Genomic DNA, 23,013 nt, shown 5'->3' with positions numbered 1-23,013 from the left:
CTAATTCAATACTTTGCTCACTATTGCTTAAAGAACGTTTGTTGTCCCTATCCTTTCTTTGTTAGCCAAACACCTTTAGCCCCGTTTCAACCCTTATGCTTCTATCTTGATCGTTATGTGTTCAATATGTGGAGTTTGGAATTGATATGAGCTTATGGAATCACTGGTTCTCATTCTAAGTAGTAGCATTCCATTCATGAGATCATATTCATGTCATTATCGCAAATCCAGAAAATGCTTTCTTTGTTATAACATATGTGAGATACTAGTCTTTCATGTTTACATCAATCTCTCACATATAACTAGTGTAGGGTGTGTAGTCAGAAAATCTATGTGAAAAACGAGTGCATATCTTGTAAGGATTTGGGCAAATTCTCTAAGGCATGTTACTACATTCAAAACATGGTTTTAAATGCTTAATTGTGAAATAATATGTGGTGACTATGAGTAAGAATGTACTTAAGTGTGAAGATGACAAAAATCTATGGGACTAATGATTTTTAACTTGTCATGTACATTGGAAATCCCTAAAACGATTGTTGGAAGGTTTAGGTTGAGTTTTTCTTGTTTAGTGTCACTTTGTTTTTGGTTTCTTTTGTTTTGTTTTGCTCGAGGACTAGCAAAAGATAAGTGTGGGGGTATTTGATAGGAGCATATTCATGCGACTTAAATGGCTTGTTCTCGTGCATTTACGTTATGTTTCTTTAGTTATTTTAGTACTTTAAGCTATTTTCGTGTGTTTGTAGGTTCTAAGGGCAAAGTATGCAAAATGATGCCTTTTGGAGCCTTTTGGAGCAAATTAGAGATTGGAATGGATATCATATGCTTGGAGCCAAGAGGATGGACGAAATTGAAGGATTCCTAATCCATTGCAGCCACATGCACATTCAATCATTCACACCAAAACCTTGCACATGCTTTCCCATTTCATTATTCATTCACTTTGCAGCCACCATTCCCCCTTTAATCCACATGCTCTCCCATTTCAGATTGCATTTTCACTCACCACAAACAAGTCACATGCATTCATCAACATATCTAGCTGTCATTCACATGTATTTCATTCATCATTTCCACCCCCACATGTCCCTTTAATCATTCAAACATGCAGCCACACCTTCACCCACATGCACCATTCAAACATACACCCAAACACCACCAGAAATCATCATTGCCGTGGGTACCTATCCCATTTCAGATTGTCATTCCACTTCATTGCACATGCATCTTCATAATTCAACACATGCATTCACTATTTATTTACTTTGCATCCTTTAATTTAATCACATGCACATTCAAACAAACACAATCATTCCAGCCATACCTTGCATTTTCAGATTGTTCCTCCATCATTGCACCACAATGCAGCCACATGCACTTGTTCCTCTAACATTTCAGCCACTTGCACTCCCATTCTCTCCCAAAACCGTGCACATGCATTCTCCTTGCATTTCCAGCCATTCCACATGCTATTTCAGCCACATGCATTCATAATCATTCAACCAACTTTGCACATGCATTCATCATCATAACCTAGCTGTCATGTTCCCCCCATTTCACCTATAAATAAGCATTCATTCTCATTCATACTGATTCATACAGATTTCTGTCATTCACTCTTCCATATTCCCTCATCCATTGCAGAAATGTAGACCATCAAACTCCCTTGTGCCGTGCTCTCCCTTACAATCCAAACACCATCCTTCCATTTCCACCACTCCCCAAACCATTCACACCATCAAACTATCCCTAGACCTTGTGCTACAACGAAGAGGAAGAGAAGAGTGCCTAAACGTTCATACAATTCAAGTTTGAGTTGTTGGAATGTTTAGGTGTTTCTTTGATTTCAACGTTTAATTTCAATACTCTTTGTTTTGTACGAATGAGGAATGGAAGATAAGAGGGCCTAAACGTTCATACAATTCAAGTTTAAGTTGTTGGAATGTTTAGGTGTTTCTTTGATTCTCTTTGTTTTGTACCATGAGGAACTAAATCCCCTTTAGCTAGGGGGTGATTCGAATATATGTTTATGCTTGCATTTTGATTTGTTTACTTCTAATTGCGTTTTATAAGTTGTGGATTCAATTTGTTTAACCGTTTGATTGATAACTTATTTATGTATGTTTATTGAGAATGCGCGCTTAATTTTCATGCATGAATATGACGCTAGAATATAAGTGAGTTTCACCTAATCGTTATGAACTTATATTCACAAGTAGTGGAGGTTGCTTATAAACAATCGCGTTAAACGAATTCTTGGCATAAGTTTCATGCGTCTTCCATAGTAACGAATGCCTCGTCAACACTTATAATTTTCATAGAGCGTAATGATTCTTGCTTGTATCTCTTCTATGCATTCATGTTGAGGACTTGTGGGGAATGTTTTGAATTGTTGTATGCGCTAACCCATCCAATTCAATAACGTTAGGAAGATTTGAAGGTTAATTAGTGCATCACGGTTAACCCGGGGTGTTGAGTTTCATGGTTTATTGAAATGCAATTGGAAATCATTTTATTATGCAAGTGTAACATATGTGAAGATGAACCCCTTAGCTACCATTCTATCATCCATTCATTCCATTCCATCAAATTCGTTTTACAATCTGTTTAGTTTATTAACTTGTTTTGTTATTTCAATTTTCGTATAAATCTAAATCCCCCTTTACTTTAATGTCCAATTTAGTTAGAAATCAATTTAGTTTGTGCTTTTAAGTGTTTTGATTCATTTTATTTCCCAATTTCGTCCAGATTCACCAAAGTGCTCAAAACTGCCCAGAAAGTGATTTTAAGGCAGTTTTGAGTGTTTTGGGTGATGTTTGAGTCTTTTGGTTTGTTTTAATGTTTTAAGTGTTTAGTTTTACATTCTTTGAGTTAGTTTAGTGTTTTATATTGTGTTTTTACGTTCTTGAGTCAAGTTATTACTTAATTTCATCCAAATTTGTGTTTGTGCTCAAATCTGCCCAGAAAGTGGTTTTTAGGCAGATTTGAGTGTGTTTGTGTTGTTTTGAGTCTTTTGGTTTGTCTTAGTGTTTTAAAGTTTAGTTTTGCATTCTTTGAGTCTAGTATAGTGTTTCATATTGTTATTTTACGTTTTTGAGTCAAATCCAAGTGGTTAACAATCCCTCCTAATCCCCGGTCCAGAACGATCCCTACTTATACATATACTACAATTTGACAAAAAGAGGGTTTAATTTGTGTGCGTATAAATCACGCATCAATATATGTCGACCTTCGTCTTTTATGGCAGGGCAAACCTGAAGAAAATGCCCAACTCTCCCTCACCTCTGAGGGCGCACTCCCAGCAAAGCCTTTCGAAATACTCAATTCTTTCTTCTTCCCCAAAGATGATACCAGATGCCTCGAGTACAGATGACCCAGGAGGAAACAACACAACAAATACATGTGCTGATTCATTCACCGCTTCTTCAAAAGCAAAGGTATCTCATATCATCAAGGTCAAAAGCAAAAGTATCTTATATCATGCTCTTTCCCTGTCTTTTTCTTTGTCCTTGTTCTTACTTGCATGGCAAAGTAAAAGAAGCAATCAGCCGGCACTTGGAGCCAGTCTTCCGATCTGAAGCCGGCTGCCTAGAATCTATTCCTGATTGCTTACCTAGCGTTGCTCTCGAGTAGTCATCTTCAACGGTTGATACACTTCCAGAGAAGGGACCACTTCTGCAAAGATTGAACAAAGAAACAGAGATAAAAGGAGGAAGCTCAGACCTTCGGGGGAGACCAAAAGAAATCCTGCTGCTCAGTTCAAGGGTAGCACAAAGGAAAATCAACGATGGGCGGAAACCAGTTCAAGAGTAAGCCTGTGGAATCACCAAGATCAAAGCCTCAATGCAATCACCAAGGAGAAGAGGGAATTTACACTCCATAACCAGATTTGCGTCCCTAAACTCTTCTCTCTGTTAATTACATTCTGCCATGTTTAGTATGTTTAGTTGTTGTTTGTGTGTTTACTTATGTTTTGTGTGAATCTATGCTTAAAACATTGAGGACAATGTTTGATTTAAGTGTGGGGGGTAACTAATGTTGTTAATGCAAATTCGTGAGATTTTATCACCCATAACTTCAAATGTTGTTCCTTACTATTTTAAGGTGTTTTTAAGTTGTTTGAAAGTATTTTAGTATGTTTTGTTTTTTTTATAACTCCGAAAATCACATAAAAATTTGAAAAACATGTTTTAAAAAGCCTAAAAAGAGTGTTTTGAGTCATTTTTGTGTGTTTGTGTCTTAGGGTACTGATAGGAGCATATTTATGCGACTTAAATGGCTTGTTCTCGTACATTTACGTTATGTTTCTTTAGTTATTTTAGTACTTTAAGCTATTTTCGTGTGTTTGTAGGTCCAAAGGGCTAAAGGAGCAAAAAGATGCATTTTGGAGACTTTTGGAGCACTTTTGGGCTAAGGACGGATAGCTTATGCTTGAAGCCAAAGTGTTGGACGAAATTGAAGACCTAATTGGAGCCAAAGTGCTGGAACCTTGTTCTCTTTAGTTTTATGACATTTAAACCTTTCCTAATCCCAATCATGCCATGCATAACACACATCCATTCTAACACATTGTCATTGCACATGCATTTCCTTCATTAGTTAACCCACATGCACTTATCACTTATCATCACCACATATCATATCACTTAATCACTTATCACTTATCATCACCACTTAACCACTTATCATATCATAACCACATATCATATCACTTATCACTTATCACTTAACATATCATCCACCTACTTCACCTACAACATCCACTTCACCTACAACATCCACCTACTTCACCTACAACATCCACCTACTTCACCTACAACATCCACTTCACCTACACCTACAACATCCACTTCACCTACAACATCCACCTACTTCACCTACAACATTCACTTCACCTACAACATCCACCTACTTCACCTACAAATGACATAGCCATATGTTCCCTCCACTACTCCTATAAATACCCTTGCATTCATTCATTCATGGACATCTCATTTCATACACAACACACCACAAACACTTCCATTCCTTCTCTTTGCCGTGAGTTCCCTTGTAATCCAAACACCATTTTTCCATTTCCCTATTAATCCAAACACCACTCCCCAAACTATTCACACCATCAAACTATCCTTAGACCTTGTGCTACAACAACGAGGAAGAGAAGAGTGCCTAAACGTTCATACAATTCAAGTTTGAGTTGTTGGAATGTTTAGGTGTTTCTTTGATTTCAATGTTTAAATTCAATTCTCTTTGTTTGTACGTATGAGGAATGGAAGAGAAGAGTGCCTAAACGTTCATACAATTCAAGTTTGAGTTGTTGGAATGTTTAGGTATTTCTTTGATTTCAAAGTTATAATAAACTAAACCCCCTTTAGCTAGGGGTGATTCGAAACTATGTTTATATTTGCAATATGAATTGATTACTTTTGGTTGGAATTTCATAAGTTGTGGATTCAATTCGTTTAACTGTTTGATTGATAACTTATTTATGTATGTTCATTGAGATTGCAAGCTTAATTTTCATGCATGAATATGACGCTAGAATATAAGTGAGTTTCACCTAATCGTTATGAACTTATATTCACAAGTAGTGGAGGTTGCTTATAAACAATCGCGTTAAACGAATTCTTGGCATAAGTTTCATGCGTATTCCATAGTAACGAATGCCTCGTCAACACTTCTAATTTTCATTGAACTTAATGATCTTTGTTGAATGTCTCTATCATGCGTATTCCATAGTTAGGGACTTTGATTAAGAATAATTTGGTTGTAATGCGTATTCCATTCAATCCAATGAATTTAGGGAAATTTGAAAGTTAATTTAAGCGGACCTAATTAACTTGGAGCATTGAGTTTCACAACTTATCGAAAGACCAACTGAGAATCAATCTTGTATGCAAGTGTAACATGTGTGGAGAAGAACCCCTTGGCTATTCCATCATCCATATTTTCATCACATTTATATTTACGTTTTGCCTTCAATTACAATTTGTGCAATTTAGTTAATTTCGTCAAATCAAACCCCCCCTTTACTTTCTTGTTCTTTAGTGCTTAGAATCTGTTTAGTTTATGTTTTAAAGTATTTTTGAATTCTTTGAGTCTAGTATAGTGTTTTAAACTTTATTTTACGTTTTTGAGTCAGTTTCCAAGAGATTTGCAATCCCTCCTAATCCCCGGTCCAGAACGATCCCTACTTATACTTATACTACAATTTGACAAAAAGAGGGTTTGATTTGTGCGCGTATAAATCTCGCATCAAATTTTGGCGCCGTTGCCGGGGATTAGAAAATTTGCTAATCCCTTGGATTGTTTTATTTTCGTTTGTTTTTATTTTATTCCAGATTCTTATGTTATTTTGTTTCTTGTTCTAGGTACTAGTTTATGACTCGGAGTTCTCATCCGATTCGTGAACGTATCCTGGAGTGATTGGGTTCTTCGTCCGGCTGCAAGACGTAAAAGAAAGCGCTACTTGGGAGGCAACCCAATGCATTTTGAAAAAAAAAAAAAAAAAAAACATGGCAGAACGATGGAGGCTTCACAAAGGTTGTTTACTTAAAGACCCACTACGTGGCAAAACTCTTGAAGCGGAAGGCATCGGGACGGAAGACATCGGGACGGAAGGCATCGGGGCTAAAGACATAGGAGCGGAAGGCATCGGAGCTGGAGGCATCGAAGATAGAGCATTCGAGGCCTCAATACTTGGCCAAACGCTGGATGATCCAGGAAAAAGGTGCCTCTGGAGGAAAGACGAAAACCTTTGACGGTCACTTTGAATCCGACCTTCAGACTCTTGCAGTTCATCAAGCTTCCTCTTCATGCCCGTCGAATAGTTGTTGGCAAGCACGTGCAAACTTCTATTCTCATGCTTAAGCAGTTTGATCTCCTGCTTAAGACTTTCCACCTCTGCCATCAATGATTCCACCTGACGGGAGCGGGCAAGCAGGCGTTGGCCCATGTTGGACACAGAACTCGCACACTGAACACTAAGTGCGAGGGACTCTTGAACGGCCAACTCATCGGACCGTCCTGACAGCAGCCTACTATCTTTTGGAGTGAGGAGGTTCCTAGCTACTATTGTAGCTGTTGTGGCGTCCTGCATCACGGAGTCTTCACCTGTGAGAGGACCGTTAGAAGATAAGAAAGAAGGGCGCCATACGTTACCTTGACGCGGCGCGGCCGTATCACTGCTGAGACTCAATTCTAAGCTAAGGTTCGATGGGTTTGCCATTTTTCAAAATTGTTCAAAGAGATGGGGTGGATGGAGTTAATTCTCAAAGGGCCGGAGTCGATTTTCAAGAATGGGAATTCTTCAGAGTGTGTTTGTTGTGGTGATCGATAGCTCTATAAGAAGCCAAGGCGACGCGTCCACCAATTCGAAAAGCCGGAATTTCCGGCGTAATTTAGGCGACGCGTTCTCGGCTTTTCAGAAGACGCGTTCAACTTTGTCAAAAGATTTCTGACAAAGTTGAAAACACGTGGAGGCCATCATCGCAACTACACATCTTTAGCCGACAAGCGCAAAGTTCGGCGACGCTTTCTCTGCTTTTTAGAAGACGTGTGCAGCTTTGTCAAAAGGAGCCGCATCTGCACTACCACATGTCGTTCAGAAAGCGAAGGGGCGTCGTTCAGAAATCGAAGGGGCGCCTGCTCAGAAATCGAAGAGGCGTATTCAAAGATCGAAGAGGCGCCACTATTTCAAAGAGCCGGATTTGCGGGATCAAAACGTTTGTCGACAAGGGTAAAAAGTACCACCACTTGATATTATCTCTATATATGTCGACCTTCGTCTTTTATGGCAGGGCAAACCTGAAGAAAATGCCCAACTCTCCCTCACCTCTGAGGGCGCACTCCCAGCAAAGCCTTTCAAAATACTCAATTCTTTCTTCTTCCCCAAAGATGATACCAGATGCCTGGAGTACATATGACCCAGGAGGAAACGGCGGATTGAAGCATGTGCTGATTCATTCACCGCTTCTTCAAAGCAAAGGTATCTCATATCATCAAGGTCAAAAGCAAAAGTATCTCATATCATGCTCTTTCCCTGTCTTTTTCTTTGTCCTTGTTCTTACTTGCATGGCAAAGTAAAAGAAGCAATCAGCCGGCACTTGGAGTCAGTCTTCCGATCTGGAGCCAACTGCCTGGAATCTATTCCTGATTGCTTACCTAGCGTTGCTCTCGAGTAGTCATCTTCAACGGTTGTTACACTTCCAGAGAAGGGACCACTCCTGCAAAGATTGAACAAAGAAACAGATAACAGGAGGAAGCTCAGACCTTCGGGGGAAACCAAAAGAACTATCCTGCTGCCCAGTTCAAGAAGTAGCACAAAGGAAAATCAACGATGGGCAGAAACCAGTTCAAGAGTAAGCCTGTGGAATCACAAAGATCAAAGCCTCAATGCAATCACCAAGGAGAAGAGGGAATTTACACTCCATAACCAGATTTGCGTCCCTAAACTCTTCTCTTTGTTAATTACATTATGCCATGTTTAATATGTTTAGTTGCTTTTTGTGTGTTTACTTATGTTTTGTGTGAATCTATGCTTAAAACATTGAGGACAATGTTTGATTTAAGTGTGGGGGGGGTAACTAAAGTGTTTTGATGCAAATTCGTAGGGTTTTATCCACCATAACTTCTAATGTTGTTCCTTGCTATTTTAAGGTGTTTTTAAGTTGTTTTAGAGTGTTTTAGTGTGTTTTGTTTTATAATTCGAAAATCCCATAAAAATTTGAAAAATTGTTTTGAAAAACCCAAAAAGAGTTGTTTTAAAGTTGTTTTTGTGTGTGTGTTTGTGTCTTAGGGTACCTTCCAACACAATGATAAGGATTTGGTTTATAATTGCATGACGGTTAGAAAGAGTTATAAACATAGAGAAAAGTTTGATTTACTCTTGGTATATGCTTGGTTATGGTTATAATGTATGACTTCACATGCAATCATAAAAGAAAAAAAAATTTGTTTTTGTAACATGCTTGAAGGAAGGAACTCAAACAAACGCTACAACCCTGAGAGACTTGAGCCTATAACGTTCCTTGGAGAGTATAATCTGTGATTTCTTGTTTTCTAAAGTCGTTGCATGATCTCATTATTCTTTGCTTGGTTACTACTTAGAAGGCGTTTTATCATATAGTTCCAAATGCTAGAACTCATGCCCATTTCATTCAAAGCATGTTATTGATTTGCATAACACATATTCAAGAAGAAGTTGTGTAGTGACCACCACCATAGCCAAATAGCCTTACTTCCCATACTTCGTATATGTTGTAAGTTTTAACCCCGTTGAGCCTTGTTTAGCCTTTATTCTTTGTTTACCCACATTTTCCTCACCTAGCCTAGTTTAGGACAATCCCCACCCTTGTTCTTAAAAGATAGTGAGCATGACTTAATTGAATTCCTTTTGAGTTACATTATGAAAGAAAATAAGTGTGGGGGAGAGAATGTTTAAGTGTTGATGTTTTGAGATTCAAAAGAAAAGAAAAAAAAAAGAGAAAAGAAAGAAAGAAAGAAAAAAAAAAAAGAGCTTGAAAAAAAAAAAAAAATGAAAGAATAAGTGATTGAAGAAAGGTTCCAAAACACCAATTCTGGGCGTAAATTGTCTAAATTCTCCCTTTTTGTTCAAAAGTTGAGTTTTCATTCAAAAGTGAATTCTAAGTTGATTCAAATGCTTTGCTCACTATTTCTTTAAAAACCTTTGTTTTCCATATCCCTTCTTTGTTATCCACATACCCCAAGCCCCGTTACAACCCTTGACTTCTATCTTGAGTGTTGTGTATTTCAATTTGTGGAGTTTGAACTTGGTATGAGAATATGGTATCTGATAGGAGCATATTCATGCGACTTAAATGGCTTGTTCTCGTGCATTTACGTTATGTTTCTTTAGTTATTTTAGTACTTTAAGCTATTTTCGTGTGTTTGTAGGTCCAAAGGGCTAAAGGAGCAAAAAGATGCATTTTGGAGACTTTTGGAGCACTTTTGGGCTAAGGACGGATAGCTTATGCTTGAAGCCAAAGTGTTGGACGAAATTGAAGACCTAATTGGAGCCAAAGTGTTGGAACCTTGTTCTCTTTAGTTTTAGGACATTTAAACCTTTCCTAATCCCAATCATGCCATGCATAACACACATCCATTCTAACACATTGTCATTGCACATGCATTTCCTTCATTAGTTAACCCACATGCACTTATCACTTATCATCACCACATATCATATCACTTAATCACTTATCACTTATCATCACCACTTAACCACTTATCATATCATAACCACATATCATATCACTTATCACTTATCACTTAACATATCATCCACCTACTTCACCTACAACATCCACCTACTTCACCTACAACATCCACTTCACCTACAACATCCACCTACTTCACCTACAACATCCACCTACTTCACCTACAACATCCACTTCACCTACAACATCCACCTACTTCACCTACAACATCCACCTACTTCACCTACAAATGACATAGCCATATGTTCCCTCCACTACTCCTATAAATACCCTTGCATTCATTCATTCATGGACATCTCATTTTCATACACAACACACCACAAACACATCCCTTTCTCTCTTAGCCGTGAGCTTCCCATCTCTCCCCTTATAATCCAAAAACCATTTTTCCATTCCCCTTCCACTTCTCCACCACTCCTTTTCCATTCCACACTTCCATCCCCCAAACCAATTATCCCTAGACCTTATGCTACAATAAAGAGGAAGAGAAGAGGGCCTAAACGTTCATACAATTCAAGTTTGAGTTGTTGGAATGTTTAGGCGTTTCTTTGATTTCAATGTTTAATTTCAATTCTCTTTGTTTTGTATGAGGAACTAAACCCCCCTTTAGCTAGGGGGGGATTCGAAATATATGTTTATGCTTGCATTTTGATTTGATTACTTCTAATTGCGTTTCATAAGTTGTGGATTCAATTTGTTTAACCGTTTGATTGATAACTTATTTATGTATGTTTATTAAGAATGCGCGCTTAATTTTCATGCATGAATATGACGCTAGAATATAAGTGAGTTTCACCTAATCGTTATGAACTTATATTCACAAGTAGTGGAGGTTGCTTATAAACAATCGCGTTAAACGAATTCTTGGCATAAGTTTCATGCAATCATAGTAACGAATGCCTCGTCAACACTTATAGTTTTCATGATGCTTAATGATTCTTGCTTGTTTCTCTATTATGCAATTCATGTAGGGAACTTGTGAGGAATGCTTTGGGTTGTCGTATGCAATCATCCAATTCATTAACTTAAGGAAAACTTGACGGTTAATTTAAGCGGACCTAATTAACCCGGGGTGTTGAGAATTCATGGTTTATTGAAGTGCAATTGGAAATCATTTTATTATGCAAGTGTAACATGTATGGAGATGAACCCCTTAGCTAGCCATACCATCCATTCATTTCCGTCAATTTCATATTTACAATTTGTTTTCTTTACAATCTATCCATTTTAGTTTAAATTCGTCCAAAATCAATCCCCCCATATTTCGTTTAAGTCTTAGTCTTAATCTTTCTTATTTTTAGTTTTGAATTCTTCGAGTTTAGTATACCATTTTAGTTTGTGTTTTTAAAAGCATTTTGAGTCTTTTGATTTGTTTTAGTGTTTTAAAGTTTAGTTTTACATTCTTTGAGTCTAGTTTAGTGTTTTATATTATGTTTTTACGTTTTTAAGTCAAATCCAAGTGATTAACAATCCCTCCTAATCCCCGGTCCAGAACGATCCCTACTTGCACCTATACTACAATTGATAAAAAGAGGGTTTAATTTGTGTGCGTATAAACCACGCATCAAATTTTGGCGCCGTTGCCGGGGATTAGAAAATTTGCTAATCCCTTGGATTGTTTGTTTCTGTATTGTCTTTTAGATTTAGTTTTTTTTTTATTTGTGTTTTGTTTGTTAAGAACAAGATGGCACTTAATAATGCTTCTCTTTTGTCACAACTCATGGAAAGGTCCCAAATGCAAAGAGTTGATATATTTAATCTTCAATCAAGGAATAACGTGTTTTCCAATACTTACAATTCGGATTGGAGTGATCATTCAAACTCTATGTGGTGGGAACCTCAAAATGCTCAACAAGGAGGATATTGGCAGCCACCACAACCTCATATTCAATATGCCCAACCAAATTTAAGTTCGTCAATAAATTATAACCAAAAGCTTGATGAATTAATTTGTTTGGTGCAGGGCTTACAAAATCAAGACAATGAGGCTCAACAAGAAGGATATTGGCAGCCGTATGAGGAGTTCTATTCAACGCCTATGCAGCCACCACAACCTGCCCAAAGTAATGTAGGTAATTCAAATGATAATGATACGATTTTTCAATTACTTACTACTCTGGAAAAGCAAATTGGGCAGATAGCGGAGTTCGAAGGACAATTTTGCGACCAAGGCGAACTCCCTAGTTCAACCATTGCAAATCAGAAGGGAGAATTTGAAACTGCCAAGGAAATCATGTTGAGAAGTGACAAGGAGGTTGGAACGGACCCTCAACCATCAAAATCAAATCACAAGGAAGAGGAATACACCCAACCCACGGAAAGGGTGGAAACACCTTTACCGGAGGCTCCTATTGCTCCTATGCCATCTAATACAGGTATGGTTGTTCCAAATTTCATTATTTTTAACCCTATTCCTTGCAGATTCATGACTTCCAAGGAAGAAGAAGGTGAAAAAGACATCTTGGAAGCCCTTCCAAAGGTGACAAGTAGGGAATGTCATGAATCCATCAAAGATGACGTTCTTGAAACCACAAAATCCAAAGAAGTTAAATTTGATGACATTGGACAAGTAATAACCATCACTTGCAATCTGGCCAAGTCCAATATCCCTGAAACTTTCAAAGGAGTGGTATTTGTCATTGAGTTCTTGTCGGACAAAACAAGTAAGTATTTTTTTCCAAATTCCATTAGATTTTATACTAACTTGCTATTTTTTTTTAATCAGGCACCTACACTAGAATTCAAACCAATGCCGGTTCACTTCAAGTATCACCTTCCATTCAAGGACCAATTCCATGCCGTTTGATTTTATTTATGTTAATAAAAATAAAAAATAAAAAAAATAAAAATAAAAAAAAAAAGATACTAAACATGGAGAAAGGTGGAGCTTCACAAAGGTTGTTTGCGTGAAGTCCCACTACGAGGCGCAGAAGCGGAAGGCGCAGAAGCGGGAGGCATAGAAGCAGGAGGCATCGAAGCGGAAGGCATCGGAGCGGGAGGCATCGGAGCTAGAGCATTCCAGGCCTCAATACTTGGCCAAGCGCTGGATGACCCAGGAAAAAGGTGCCTCTGGAGATAAGACGCAAGCCTTTGACGGTCACTGTGAATTCGACCCTCAGATTCTTGCAGCTCATCAAGCTTCCTCTTCATCCCCGACGAATAGTTATTTGCAAGCACATGCAAACTTCTATTCTCGTACTTAAGCTGCTGGATCTCTTGCTTAAGTCTTTCCACCTCTGCCATCAACGATTCCACCTGACGGGAGCGGGCAAGCAGGCGTAGGCCCATGTTGGACACAGAGCTCGCACACTGAACACTAAGTGCGAGGGACTCTTGAACGGCCAACTCATCGGACCGTCCTGACAGCAGCCTACTATCTTTTGGAGTGAGGAGGTTTTTAGCTACTATTGTAGCTGTTGTGGCGTCCTGCATCACAGAGTCTTCACCTGAAAGAGGACCGTTAGAAGATAAAAAAGAAGGGCGCCATACATTACCTTGACGGGGCGCAACCGGATCGCTGCTGAGACTCAAATCTAAGCTAAGGTTCGATGAGTTTGCCATTTTTTTCAAAAGTGTTCAAAGAGAAGGGGTGGATGGAGTTAAAAATTTCACAAAGGGCCGGAGTCGAGTTTCAGGAATGGGAAATCTTCAGAGTGTGTATGTTGGCGGTGATCGATAGCTCTATAAAATGCCAAGGCGACGTCCACCGATTCAAAGAGCCGGATTTTCCGGCGTAAGTTAGGCGACGCTCCCTCGGCTTTTCAGAAAACGCGTTCAACTTTGTCAAAAGATTTCTGACAAAGCTGAAAACACGTGGAGGCCATCATCGCAACTACACGTCTTTAGCCGACAAGCGCAAAGTTCGGCGACGCTTTCTCTGCTTTTCAGAAAACGCGTGCAGCTTTGTCAAAAGGAGCCGCATCTGCACTACCACGTGTCGTTCAGAAATCGAAGGGGCGTCGTTCAGAAATCGAAGGGGCGCCTGCTCAGAAATCGAAGAGGCGTATTCAAAGATCGAAGAGGCGCCACTATTTCAAAAAGCCGGAATTGCGGGATCAAAACGTTTGTCGACAAGGGTAAAAAGTACCACCACTTGATATTATCTCTATATATGTCGACCTTCGTCTTTTATGGCAGGGCAAACCTGAAGAAAATGCCCAACTCTCCCTCACCTCTGAGGGCGCACTCCCAGCAAAGCCTTTCAAAATACTCAATTCTTTCTTCTTCCCCAAAGATGATACCAGATGCCTGGAGTACATATGACCCAGGAGGAAACGGCGGATTGAAGCATGTGCTGATTCATTCACCGCTTCTTCAAAGCAAAGGTATCTCATATCATCAAGGTCAAAAGCAAAAGTATCTCATATCATGCTCTTTCCCTGTCTTTTTCTTTGTCCTTGTTCTTACTCGCATGGCAAAGTAAAAGAAGCAATCAGCCGGCACTTGGAGTCAATCTTCCGATCTGGAGCCAACTGCCTGGAATCTATTCCTGATTGCTTACCTAGCGTTGCTCTCGAGTAGTCATCTTCAACGGTTGATACACTTCCGGAGAAGGGACCACTTCTGCAAAGGGGAGCGAGTAAGGCAAGTGAAAATGATACATTGAAGCATGTGGAGACAAACATAGGCTGAGTTATCCTCCAACCCTTTTCAATACGAATTGGAAAGATTGAACAAAGAAACAGACCAAAAGGGTAAGCTCAGACCTTCGGGGGAGACCAAAAGAACCATCCTGCTGCCCAGTTCAAGAAGTAGCACAAAGGAAAATCAATGATGGGCGGAAACCAGTTCGAGAGTAAGCCTGTGGAATCATCAAGATCAAGCCTCAATGCAATCAACAAAGAGAAGAGGGAATTTACACTCCATAACCAGATTTGCGTCCCTAAACTCTTCTCTTTGTTAATTACATTCTGCCATGTTTAGTATGTTTAGTTGTTGTTTGTGTGTTTACTTATGTTTTGTGTGAATCTATGCTTAAAACATTGAGGACAATGTTTGATTTAAGTGTAGGGGGGTAACTAAGTATGTTGATGCAAATTCGTTGAATTTTATCACCCATAACTTCAAGTGTTGTTCCTTGCTGTTTTAAATGTTTTTAAGTTGTTTTAGAGTGTTTTAGTATGTTTTGTTTTTATAACTCCGAAAAGCACATAAAAATTTGAAAAATTGTTTTGAAAAGCCTAAAAAGAGTGTTTTGAGTCGTTTTTGTGAGTTTGTGTCTTAGGGTACCTTCCAACACAATGATAAGGATTTGGTTTGTAATTGCATGACTGTTAAAAAGAGTTATAAACATAGAGAAAAGTTTGATTTACTCTTGGTTTATGCTTAGTTATGGTTATAATGTATGACTTCACATGCAATCATAAAAGAAAAATTCGTTTTTGTAACATGCTTGAAGGAAGGAACTCAAACAAACGCTACAACCCTGTGAGACTCGAGCCATTACCTTCTTTGGAGAGTTATTTTCTGTGATTCTTTGTTTTCTAAAGTTGTTGAATGATCTCATTATTCCTTGCTTGGTTGCTACTTAGAATGCAATTGTATCATGATAGAACTAAATGCTAGAACTTATATCCGTTTCATTCAAAGCATGATATTGAGTTGCATAACATATATCAAGATGAAGTTGTGTAGTTGCCACCATAGCCAAATAGCCTTACTTCCCATATTTCGTATATATTGTAAGTCTTAACACTGTTGAGCCTCGTTTAACCTATTTTCTTTGCTAACCATATCACCCCTTACCTAGCCTAGATTAGGACCATCCGTACCCTTGTTCTTAAAAGATAGTGAGCATGACTTAAATGAATTCCTTTTGAGTACATTTTGCAAGAAAATGAGTGTGGGGGAGTAAAAGTTTGTTCTTAAGTTTGTATGTTTTGAGAGTCAAAAGAAAAGAAAAAAAAAAAAAAAATTTGTGAAAAACATATGAAAAAGAAAAACAGAAAAGAAGAGAAAAGAAAGAAAGAAAAAAAAAAAAAAAGAGCTTGTTCCCCCTTGTTGTTCAAAAGTTGAGTTTTCATTCAAAAGTGAATTCTACGTTAATTCAAATGCTTTGCTCGCTATTTCTTTAAGAACCTTTGTTTTCCATATACCTTCTTTGTTAGCCAAATACCTTTAGCCCCGTTACACCCCTTTGACTTCTATCTTGATCGTTATGTGTTCAATAATGTGGAGTTTGAAATTGATATGAGCTTATGGAATCACTGGTTCTCATTCTAAGTAGTAGCATTCCATTCATGAGATCATATTCATGTCATTATCGTAAATCCAGAAAATGCTTTCCTTGTTATAACATATGTGAGTGTTCGTCTACATGTTTACATCAATCTTCTCACATATAACTAGTGTAGGGTGTGTAGTCAGAAAATCTGTGTGAAAAACGAGTGCATATCTTGTAAGGATTTGAGCAATTTCTCTAAGGCATGTTACTACATTCGAAATGTGTTTTAAATGCTTAATTGTGAACTAGTATGTGGTGACTATGATTAAGAATGTACTTAAGTGTAATGATGGCAAAAATCTGTGGGAATGATGATTTTTAACTTGTCATGTGCTTTGGAAATCCCTAAGACGGTTGTTGGAAGGTTTAGGTTGTGTTTTACTTGTTTTGTTTCGATTGGTTTTGTTTTGTTTTTCTTTCTGTTTTGCTCGAGGACTAGCAAAAGATAAGTGTGGGGGTATTTGATAGGAGCATATTCATGCGACTTAAATGGCTTGTTCTCGTGCATTTACGTTATGTTTCTTTAGTTATTTTAGTACTTTAAGCTATTTTCGTGTGTTTGTAGGTCCAAAGGGCTAAAGGAGCAAAAAGATGCATTTTGGAGACTTTTGGAGCACTTTTGGGCTAAGGACGGATAGCTTATGCTTGAAGCCAAAGTGTTGGACGAAATTGAAGACCTAATTGGAGCCAAAGTGTTGGAACCTTGTTCTCTTTAGTTTTAGGACATTTAAACCTTTCCTAATCCCAATCATGCCATGCATAACACACATCCATTCTAACACATTGTCATTGCACATGCATTTCCTTCATTAGTTAACCCACATGCACTTATCACTTATCATCACCACATATCATATCACTTAATCACTTATCACTTATCATCACCACTTAACCACTTATCATATCATAACCACATATCATATCACTTATCACTTATCACTTAACATATCATCCACCTACTTCACCTACAACATCCACCTACTTCACCTACAACATCCACTTCACCTACAACATCCACCTACTTCACCTACAACATCCACCTACTTCACCTACAACATCCACTTCACCTACAACATCCACCTACTTCACCTACAACATCCACCTACTTCACCTACAAATGACATAGCCATATGTTCCCTCCACTACTCCTATAAATACCCTTGCATTCATTCATTCATGGACATCTCATTTTCATACACAACACACCACAAACACATCCCTTTCTCTCTTAGCCGTGAGCTTCCCATCTCTCCCCTTATAATCCAAAAACCATTTTTCCATTCCCCTTCCACTTCTCCACCACTCCTTTTCCATTCCACACTTCCATCCCCCAAACCAATTATCCCTAGACCTTATGCTACAATAAAGAGGAAGAGAAGAGGGCCTAAACGTTCATACAATTCAAGTTTGAGTTGTTGGAATGTTTAGGCGTTTCTTTGATTTCAATGTTTAATTTCAATTCTCTTTGTTTTGTATGAGGAACTAAACCCCCCTTTAGCTAGGGGGGGATTCGAAATATATGTTTATGCTTGCATTTTGATTTGATTACTTCTAATTGCGTTTCATAAGTTGTGGATTCAATTTGTTTAACCGTTTGATTGATAACTTATTTATGTATGTTTATTAAGAATGCGCGCTTAATTTTCATGCATGAATATGACGCTAGAATATAAGTGAGTTTCACCTAATCGTTATGAACTTATATTCACAAGTAGTGGAGGTTGCTTATAAACAATCGCGTTAAACGAATTCTTGGCATAAGTTTCATGCAATCATAGTAACGAATGCCTCGTCAACACTTATAGTTTTCATGATGCTTAATGATTCTTGCTTGTTTCTCTATTATGCAATTCATGTAGGGAACTTGTGAGGAATGTTTTGGGTTGTCGTATGCAATCATCCAATTCATTAACTTAAGGAAAACTTGACGGTTAATTTAAGCGGACCTAATTAACCCGGGGTGTTGAGAATTCATGGTTTATTGAAGTGCAATTGGAAATCATTTTATTATGCAAGTGTAACATGTATGGAGATGAACCCCTTAGCTAGCCATACCATCCATTCATTTCCGTCAATTTCATATTTACAATTTGTTTTCTTTACAATCTATTCATTTTAGTTTAAATTCGTCCAAAATCAATCCCCCCATATTTCGTTTAAGTCTTAGTCTTAATCTTTCTTATTTTTAGTTTTGAATTCTTCGAGTTTAGTATACCATTTTAGTTTGTGTTTTTAAAAGCATTTTGAGTCTTTTGATTTGTTTTAGTGTTTTAAAGTTTAGTTTTACATTCTTTGAGTCTAGTTTAGTGTTTTATATTATGTTTTTACGTTTTTAAGTCAAATCCAAGTGATTAACAATCCCTCCTAATCCCCGGTCCAGAACGATCCCTACTTGCACCTATACTACAATTGATAAAAAGAGGGTTTAATTTGTGTGCGTATAAACCACGCATCAGTATCACTGGTTCTCGCGTCTAAGTAGTAGCATTCCATTCATGAGATCATATCTAAACATGCTTATTAACTCCAGAAATTGCTTCCTTTGAAATACATATATGTGAGTGTTCGTTTTTATGATTACATCAATCTTCTCACATATAACTAGTTTAGGGTGTGTAGTCAGAAAATCTGTGTGAAAAACGAGAGTACATCTAGTAAGAAATTGAGGGAATTCTCTAAAGGCATGATACTACATTTGAAATGTGTTTTAATTGCTTAATTGTGAACTAGTATGTGGTGACTATGATTAAGAATGTACTTAAGTGTAAAGATGGCTCAAATCTGTGAGAATAATGATTTTTAACTTGTCATGTGCATTGGAAGTCCCTGATACGATTGTTGGAAGGTGTAGGTTGTGTTTTGTTCTTTTTGTTTTGTTAATCTGTTTTGCTCGAGGACTAGCAAAAGCTAAGTGTGGGGGTATTTGATAGGAGCATATTTATGCGACTTAAATGGCTTGTTCTCGTACATTTACGTTATGTTTCTTTAGTTATTTTAGTACTTTAAGCTATTTTCGTGTGTTTGTAGGTCCAAAGGGCTAAAGGAGCAAAAAGATGCATTTTGGAGACTTTTGGAGCACTTTTGGGCTAAGGACGGATAGCTTATGCTTGAAGCCAAAGTGTTGGACGAAATTGAAGACCTAATTGGAGCCAAAGTGTTGGAACCTTGTTCTCTTTAGTTTTAGGACATTTAAACCTTTCCTAATCCCAATCATGCCATGCATAACACACATCCATTCTAACACATTGTCATTGCACATGCATTTCCTTCATTAGTTAACCCACATGCACTTATCACTTATCATCACCACATATCATATCACTTAATCACTTATCACTTATCATCACCACTTAACCACTTATCATATCATAACCACATATCATATCACTTATCACTTATCACTTAACATATCATCCACCTACTTCACCTACAACATCCACTTCACCTACAACATCCACCTACTTCACCTACAACATCCACCTACTTCACCTACAACATCCACTTCACCTACACCTACAACATCCACTTCACCTACAACATCCACCTACTTCACCTACAACATTCACTTCACCTACAACATCCACCTACTTCACCTACAAATGACATAGCCATATGTTCCCTCCACTACTCCTATAAATACCCTTGCATTCATTCATTCATGGACATCTCATTTCATACACAACACACCACAAACACTTCCATTCCTTCTCTTTGCCGTGAGTTCCCTTGTAATCCAAACACCATTTTTCCATTTCCCTATTAATCCAAACACCACTCCCCAAACTATTCACACCATCAAACTATCCTTAGACCTTGTGCTACAACAACGAGGAAGACAAGAGTGCCTAAACGTTCATACAATTCAAGTTTGAGTTGTTGGAATGTTTAGGTGTTTCTTTGATTTCAATGTTTAAATTCAATTCTCTTTGTTTGTACGTATGAGGAATGGAAGAGAAGAGTGCCTAAACGTTCATACAATTCAAGTTTGAGTTGTTGGAATGTTTAGGTATTTCTTTGATTTCAAAGTTATAATAAACTAAACCCCCTTTAGCTAGGGGTGATTCGAAACTATGTTTATATTTGCAATATGAATTGATTACTTTTGGTTGGAATTTCATAAGTTGTGGATTCAATTCGTTTAACTGTTTGATTGATAACTTATTTATGTATGTTCATTGAGATTGCAAGCTTAATTTTCATGCATGAATATGACGCTAGAATATAAGTGAGTTTCACCTAATCGTTATGAACTTATATTCACAAGTAGTGGAGGTTGCTTATAAACAATCGCGTTAAACGAATTCTTGGCATAAGTTTCATGCGTATTCCATAGTAACGAATGCCTCGTCAACACTTCTAATTTTCATTGAACTTAATGATCTTTGTTGAATGTCTCTATCATGCGTATTCCATAGTTAGGGACTTTGATTAAGAATAATTTGGTTGTAATGCGTATTCCATTCAATCCAATGAATTTAGGGAAATCTGAAAGTTAATTTAAGCGGACCTAATTAACTTGGAGCATTGAGTTTCACAACTTATCGAAAGACCAACTGAGAATCAATCTTGTATGCAAGTGTAACATGTGTGGAGAAGAACCCCTTGGCTATTCCATCATCCATATTTTCATCACATTTATATTTACGTTTTGCCTTCAATTACAATTTGTGCAATTTAGTTAATTTCGTCAAATCAAACCCCCCCTTTACTTTCTTGTTCTTTAGTGCTTAGAATCTGTTTAGTTTATGTTTTAAAGTATTTTTGAATTCTTTGAGTCTAGTATAGTGTTTTAAACTTTATTTTACGTTTTTGAGTCAGTTTCCAAGAGATTTGCAATCCCTCCTAATCCCCGGTCCAGAACGATCCCTACTTATACTTATACTACAATTTGACAAAAAGAGGGTTTGATTTGTGCGCGTATAAATCTCGCATCAGGTACCTTCCAACACAATGATAAGGATTTGGTTTGTAATTGCATGACGGTTAAAAGGAGTTATAAACATAGAGAAAAGTTTGATTTACTCTTGGTATATGCTTGGTTATGGTTATAATGTATGACTTCACATGGAATCATTAAAGGAAAAAAAAAATTTGTTTTTATAACATGCTTGAAGGAAGGAACTCAAACAAACGCTACAACCTTGTGAGACTTGAGCCTAAACGTTCTTTGGAGAGTTATTTTCTGTGATTCTTTATTTTCTAAAGTTGTTGCATGATCTCATTATTCCTTGCTTGGTTGCTACTTAGAATGCAATTGTATCATGCTAGAACTTATATCCGTTTCATTCAAAGCATGTGATGCGTGATTTATACGCACACAAATTAAACCCTCTTTTTGTCAATTGTAGTATAAGTATAAGTAGGGATCGTTCTGGACCGGGGATTAGGAGGGATTGTTAATCACTTGGATTTGACTCAAAAACATAAAAACAAAGTTAAAAACGTTCACAAAGACTCAAAGGACTCAAAACAAGTTCAAAAGACTCAAAACTGCCTAAAAACACTAACTAGGCAGTTTCTGACCTTAACCCCAATGTTGGACGAATTTAGGATTATGGCTTGATTCAAACGTAAAATAACAATATAAAACACTATACTAGACTCAAAGAATGCAAAACTAAACTTTAAAACACTAAAACAAACCAAAAGACTCAAACATCACCCAAAACACTCAAAACAGCCTTAAAATCACTTTCTGGGCAGTTTTGAGCACTTTGGTGAATTTGGACGAATTTTGGGAAATAAATTGAATCAAAACACTTTAAAACATAAACTAAACAAAGTCTAAACACTAAAGAACAAGAAAGTAAAGGGGGGGGTTAGGTTTTGACGAATTTAAACTAAAAGAACAGATTGTAAGTAAAAGCAAAATGTAAATGTGAATGTGTGATAGAATTGAATGGAATGAAGGCTAGCTAAGGGGTTCATCTCCATACATGTTATACTTGCATAATAAAATGATTTCCAATTGCATTTCAATAAACTATGATACTCAACACCCCAAGTTAACCGTGATGCACTAATTAACCTTCAAATCTTCCTAACGTTATTGAATTGGATGATGCATGCGACAATTCAAAACATTCCCCACAAGTCCTCAACATGAATGCATAGAAGAGGTACAAGCAAGAATCATTACGCTCTATGAAAATTATAAGTGTTGACGAGGCATTCGTTACTATGATTGCATGAAACTTATGCCAAGAATTTGTTTAACGCGATTGTTTATAAGCAACCTCCACTACTTGTGAATATAAGTTCGTAACTATTAGGTGAAACTCACTTATATTCTAGCGTCATATTCATGCATGAAAATTAAGCGCGCATTCTCAATAAACATACATAAATAAGTTATCAATCAAACGGTTAAACAAATTGAATCCACAACTTATGAAATGCAATTAGAAGTAATCAAATCAAAATGCAAGCATAAACATATATTTCGAATTCCCCCCTAGCCAAGGGGGGTTTAGTTGAATTTAAACATTGGAATCAAAGAAACACCTAAACATTCCAACAACTCAAACTTGAATTGTATGAACGTTTAGGCAC

The sequence above is a fragment of the Pyrus communis genome, chromosome 11 (assembly GCF_041283825.1).
Source record: "Pyrus communis isolate YQ-2024b chromosome 11, ASM4128382v1, whole genome shotgun sequence".
In the NCBI taxonomy this organism is placed as follows: domain Eukaryota; kingdom Viridiplantae; phylum Streptophyta; class Magnoliopsida; order Rosales; family Rosaceae; genus Pyrus; species Pyrus communis.
This window is presented reverse-complemented; position numbering follows the sequence as displayed.